Source organism: Piliocolobus tephrosceles, chromosome 13 (genome assembly GCF_002776525.5).
Source record: "Piliocolobus tephrosceles isolate RC106 chromosome 13, ASM277652v3, whole genome shotgun sequence".
NCBI classification, from domain to species: Eukaryota; Metazoa; Chordata; class Mammalia; order Primates; family Cercopithecidae; genus Piliocolobus; species Piliocolobus tephrosceles.
This window is the reverse complement of record NC_045446.1, coordinates 57,883,207-57,887,851: the sequence shown is the minus strand read 5'-3', so window position 1 is coordinate 57,887,851 and position 4,645 is coordinate 57,883,207.

Here is a 4,645-nt window from a genome sequence, read left to right as displayed (position 1 = left end):
TTGATGCAAATGACTGGATCTCATTCTTTTTTATGATTGAATAGTACTCCATTGTGTATATGTTCCACATTTTCTTTATCCATTCTTCCGTTGATAGACACTTACGTTGATTCCAAATCTTAGCTGTTGTGAACAATGCTGCAACAAGCATGAAAGTGCAGATATTTCTTTGATATACTGATTTCCTTCTTTTGGATACATACCCGACAGTAGGATTGCTGGATCAGATGGTAGCTCTATTATTAGTTTTTTTAAGAAACCTCCAAACTGTTCTCCATAGTGGCTGTACTAATTTACATTCCCATCAACAGTATACAAGGGTTCTCTTTTCTCTAAATCCTCACCAAATGTTATTGCCTGTCCTTTGTGTATAAGCTATTTTAACTGGGGTGAAATGATATCTCATTGTAGTTTTGATTTGCATTTCTCTGATCAATTATGTTGAGTACCTTTTCATATGCCTGTTTGCCATTTGTATGTCATCTTCTGAAAAATGTTGATTCAAATCATTTGCCGAGTTTTTGACTGGATTATTAGATTTTTTTTTCCTATAGAGTTTGAGCTCCTTAAAAGGAATTATTTCTTAAAAGTAAAAACAAAATAAATCTCATGTAAAACTGGCCTGAGTATCATAAAATTGATTTATTTTCCAAAAAGTCCGATTAATGTCTTAAAATATGAAATGTTGAAACAGAGACCAAAGATGCTAACATCTTATCATGAAAATTAGGGCCCAGTTGAGGCACATGAGAATGAATCCAGAGAACTGGCAGCGTTTAATTGATGAAAAAGCACCTACATTGAATTCAGAAGAGCATATGAGCTAATCAGTATACAGAAGATATGTGAAAATGATGTTGCAGTATTGAGGGAACTTAGCTGACTTTTGTCTTATCCTCAGACAAAGGAAACTTAGAGGAGTTTTTGTTGTTGTTGTTTTATTTAATAATTCCATTTAAGAAGAAATTGCTTCCCCTCTGGCTAGCAAATACTTTTGGTTCTCACCTGGAGAGGTAACTTACAGATTATTTTATTCTCCACTAATCATCACTCTTCCCCAAGGTCCAGCTGAGTGATTACAATTGGCTTGAAAAATCAGTATCTTGTTTGTGGAGAGAAATGCACATGTATATGTTTTCTGTTTCTTCTATCAGTTTCCTGTGACTGTATAGCAAATTACCACAAACTTAATGACTTAAAACAACACATCTTTATATTCTTAAAGTTCTAGATATCAGACATCTGAGATCAGTTTTAATGAGAAAAAAGTCAAGATGTTGGCAGTATCATGCTCTTTCTAGAAGGTCTGGGGAGAATCTGTTCCTCACCTTCTCTAGATGGCATTCTTGGGCTTGTGGCTATATCACTTCAATCTCTGTTTTTGTGGTCGTATTGCCTTCTCTTCTGTGTGAAGTTGGTAAGGACTGAATTGTGTCCTCCAAAATGTATGTGTTGAAGCCCTAATTCCGAATACCTCAAATGTGACTGCACAGTAGTCTCCCCTTTTCCATGGTTTCACTTTCTGTGTGGTCAACCACAGTCTAAAAATATTAAATGGAAATTTCCAGAAATAAATAATTCATAAGTTTTAAATTCGGAGCCATTCTGAGTAGTCTGATGAAATTTTGCTCTCCTGCTCTGTTCCACCATGTCCAGCACAGGATGTGAATGATGCCATTGTCCAGCATATCTGTACTATAAACTCTACCTGACAGTCACTTAGCAGATACCTTATTATTAGATTTTTAAAATTTTGATGTATATAAGGCTCTGTACTCTCCGAGGTTTCAGGCATCCACCGGGGGTGTTGGAATGCATCCCCTGTGGATAAGGAGAAACTATTATATTTGGAGATCGGGCCTCTAAAGAGATGATTAAGTTAAAATGATACCATTAGAGTGGGCCATAATCCAATCTGTCTGGTATCCTGATAAGAAGAGGAGATTTGGACCCACAGAGAGACCCAGGTATGCATGCAAATAGAGAAGGAACATGTGAAGACAGATGGAGGCCTCAGAAAAAAAATAACAAACCTGCTGACACCTTGATCTTGGAATTTCAGCTTCCAAAATTGTGAGAAAATAAATTTCTGTTGTTTATGCCACCTAGTCTGTGAATATTTTGTGTCTCTTGTGACAACAAACCCACTTCCAAGATAACATTAATTCATTCATGAGGGCAGAGCCCTAACAACCTAATCACTCAGAATTGAAATATATAAACACTGTTGCACTGAGTTTTAAGTTTCCAAAACATGAACTTTGAGGAACACATCTAAGCCACAGCAAAAGAAAATCATAAAGATCAGAGACTCAAATCTGGGAAAAGGCAATAACTCACTGTTGGTGAATTTCACCTCCATCAGTGTAATGTCTCTTTTTTTCTAACTAACATTACTAAACATTTACTACCCAGCAACGGATTCAAAAATAATGTTTTCTCCCATTTATATGAAATGTCTAATATAGGTAAAACAGTGTTCAATGAGTGAACCCAAGTGTTCAGTAGGAGAGTGGATAAATTTACTATGATATATTCATAAAAATAATACTCAGCAATAAAAAGGAATGTGCCCCTACACATGCAACATGGATGAATGTCAAAAATATGCTGAGTGAATGAAACCTTAGAAGAGAAAATAATCTATGGTTTCAGTTACATGAAGTTCTTGAACAGGCAAAATTCATCTATGGTGGAAAACATTCAGAACAGAGATTACCTCTGGTGGATGATGTTGGGGACTGATTAGAAAAGGGTATTTGACAAAGCTCAGAGCATAGACATTTAGTAGCCAAGTTGAAAACAAATACTGGACTCTGATTAATATGTATGCTGCAATATGTAGGAGACAGCATACTGAGGTCTCTAGTTTCACTTGAAATGATTGAAAAATAATATGGATTGATGGATAACAGAAAAATAGACAGAGGGACAGATATGATAAATCCAATATGGTAGAAGGTGAATAGAAGGTCAGGTGTAGTGGCTAACACCTGTTATTCCAGTGCTTTGCGAAGCTGATGCAGGAGGATCACTTGAGGTCAGGAGTTCAAGACTAGCCTGGGCAACATAGCAAGGCTCCATCTCTGCCAAAAAAAAAAAAAAAAAAAAATGTATTCACTGTAAAATTCTTTCAACTTTATGCTTGAAAATGTTCATAATAAAATGTTGGAAACATGGTTAATATAATCCACCTATACACTTAATTGTAAAACATTAATTGGAATTAGTTGAATTATAAGATGAATAAAAATGAGAAATGTAAACTCATAAAATTGAAATACGTTTTCCAGCTCTATCACCGCTAAGATAGTGTTGTTGCCTAACAACAGCAGCACTTCTGCTCACTATTGTAATAAAATTACCATGTCCCCCATTGCCTAAATTTTATACTGTTTTAAAGCTCTTATCCACCAAAAGGAACAAGCACACCTTGCCATGTAATGGAATACAAATCTTGGATCAGTGCAGCATAAGGAGGGATATATGTGACAATTATCAATTTATTGTCTCTCAGTCCCCAGTCCCCCTTTCTTTGTCCAGTTCTATGATACTGTACTCTGAGTGACATAGTAGCAATACTGTTTCCAAGAATATCAGGGACAATGTTGAAAGGATAAAGGAATAAATCTAAAGGGACTCCTGCTAGCAAATTTTACAATTTGCTTATTGAATAAACAGTAATAATAACAATTGTGGAATATTAGAACAAGCTGAGTCTGTGAATAACCACAGATTTATAATAACTTGATTTTTAAGCTTTTAAAAGAAGAGTGTGAGGGCGGAGCAAGATGGCCGAATAGGAACAGCTCCAGTCTCCAACTCCTAGTGCGAGCGACACAGAAGACCAGAGATTTCTGCATTTTCAACTGAGGTACTGGGGTCATCTCACTAGGGAGTGCCGGACAATCGGTGCTGGTCAGCTGCTGCAGCCCGACCAGCGAGAGCTGAAGCAGGGCGAGGCATCGCCTCACCTGGGAAGCACAAGGGGGAAGGGAATCCCTTTTCCTAGCCAGGGGAACTGAGACACACAACACCTGGAAAATCGGGTAACTCCCACCCCAATACAGCGATTTAAGCAAACGGGAACACCAGGAGATTATATCCCATACCTGGCTGGGAAGGTCCCATGGCCACGGAGGAGCCTCCCTCATTGCTAGCACAGCAGTCTGCAATCTAACTGCAAGGCAGCAGCGAGGCTGGGGGAGGGGCGCCCGCCATTGCTGAGGCTTGAGTAGGTAAACAAAGCTGCTGGGAAGCTCGAACTGGGTGGAGCTCACAGCAGCTCAAGGAAATCTGCCTGTCTCTGTAGACTCCACCTCTGGGGACAGGGCACAGCTAAACAACAACAACAACAACAAAAGCAGCAGAAACCTCTGCAGAAGCAAACGACTCAGTCTGACAGCTTTGAAGAGAGCAGTGGATCTCCCAACACGGAGGTTGAGATCTGAGAAGGGACAGACTGCCTGCTCAAGTGGGTCCCTGACCCCTGAGTAGCCTAACTGGGAGACATCCCCCACTAGGGGCAGTCTGACACCCCACACCTCACAGGGTGGAGTACACCCCTGAGAGGAGGCTTCCAAAGTAAGAATCAGGTACACTCGCTGTTCAGCAATATTCTATCTTCTGCAACCTCTGCTGCTGA